The following is a 1653-nucleotide window of genomic DNA, read 5'->3' as shown; positions in this document are numbered from 1 at the left end:
TAACACAAACAACATTTATTCAAGGTGGAAAATATACATCTTTAATCTTATTTGTTGAGACGTCTTCGGTGTGTGAGAACATGGTTGTTGGGACGTTGGTATATTGATGTGAGCTGTCTAGCGTGAGTTCGAAAGATGGAGAGACAGCTAGACACGTCCTTGCTCAATTGCTGGCCAGCAAGAAAGAGATCGATCAAAGCGGGAAAGCTTGGTTGTTGAATTCCACGCATGCGTGAGACTACGCATGCGCACGGCGTTACTACACTTCTAAACATTTTGCCCAACGTGCTAACGATTCTCGCCGGCTAATGAGAAATCACATATGAATTGAAAATATTTCATTTTCCTAAATATTTTCCCTTTGAATACTTATAAATGTAGATAACTCTACCTACAATTTCGTCTTTGTGTCTGGTTTGCAAGATTCTTTATGTGAATTCGTGTGTTGAAGCAAATTTTGCTGTGTCTGGGCAGAGTCATATTGTCTCAATACCCTATTATCTAACTCATTCACCGATTCGATTTCCACTCATTGACAAAGTTGCAAAAGCAACGAAAATTTTAAAAGAAAAAAAATATAAATAATAAATGAGTGAAAATCGATTCGGTGTGTAAGATAATAAAACATTAAGACAATATGACTCTCCCTAGACACAGAAAAATCTACATACAATAATATACGTATTTCCCTATTTCCATCTCAATGATATTTATTTATTTTAAAACAAGTACTAGCTGAGCACTGGGTTCGAGGTAATCGCCTAAGCCCGAACTTGCCGGTCTTGTGCCAAAATTTGAAACTCATACTACAGGCAATTCTCCATTCTACTGTAGTGATTCTCAAAGGCACATCGCAAAGCTGTGTTGCAGGCAATTAAAAACATATTTTAACGCTTTAAAAAATTCATACGAAAGTTTGAACTTCTTGAGAAAACATGTTTTGCATAATTTTGTAAAACAAAACCAGGTGTGTCTAAGTCTTCTATATTCTGTTTCTAAATTTTAATTTTAAAATAAGTTGTTGATTTTTTATACTTTCCATATGAAATGCGTTTTTTACCACCACCCCACCCTCTCACTTTTTTTTAATCTTCAGAACTGAACGTGTCAAAAGCAGGATAAAAAAAAAATAACGAAAAATTAACGCTGGTGTACCTTTGAATTACAGGCACAACAGAAACAGGAAGTAAGAGTGAGAGAAAGTTGTGGTGAAAGAGTACAGCAGGGTTCGCCACCATCCCCTTCAAGGAGAAGACGATTGCTAGGAGTTAATATGTTGTCAACGTAGAGAGAGTTATGTCCCCTAACTTGCAAGTGTAAGATTGTAACTGTGCTTGAGTGACATTTCGTCCGTCATTACGTTCTGAGTTCAAATTCCACCGAGGTCGACTTTGCTTTTCATCCTTTCGGAGTTGATAAAATAAGTACCAGTTCATCATTGAGGTTGACGTAATCGACTAACCCACTTCCCCATGCTACTGGACTTGTGCCAAAATTTAAAACCAAAATTTTATAACATCTATAAGGCGGCGAGCTGGCGGAAACGTTAGCACGCCGGGCTAAATGCTTAGCGGTCTTTACGCTCTGAGTTCAAATTCCGCCTAGGTCGACTTTGCCTTTCGGGGTTGATGAATTAATTACCAGTTGCGTACT

At 37.7% G+C, this 1653-nt stretch overlaps 1 long non-coding RNA gene across 1 annotated transcript in view; it reads left to right on the top strand.

The window, feature by feature from the left end:
- LOC128247625 (uncharacterized) overlaps nucleotides 1-1653 on the top strand; it is a 60654-nt gene that overhangs the window by 56854 nt on the left and 2147 nt on the right. The gene's annotated exons all lie outside the window — the stretch shown is intronic.

This window comes from Octopus bimaculoides, chromosome 4, assembly GCF_001194135.2.
Source record: "Octopus bimaculoides isolate UCB-OBI-ISO-001 chromosome 4, ASM119413v2, whole genome shotgun sequence".
In the NCBI taxonomy this organism is placed as follows: domain Eukaryota; kingdom Metazoa; phylum Mollusca; class Cephalopoda; order Octopoda; family Octopodidae; genus Octopus; species Octopus bimaculoides.
Note: the sequence above shows the minus strand (reverse complement) of the source record. Positions and strands in the feature narration are given on the sequence as shown.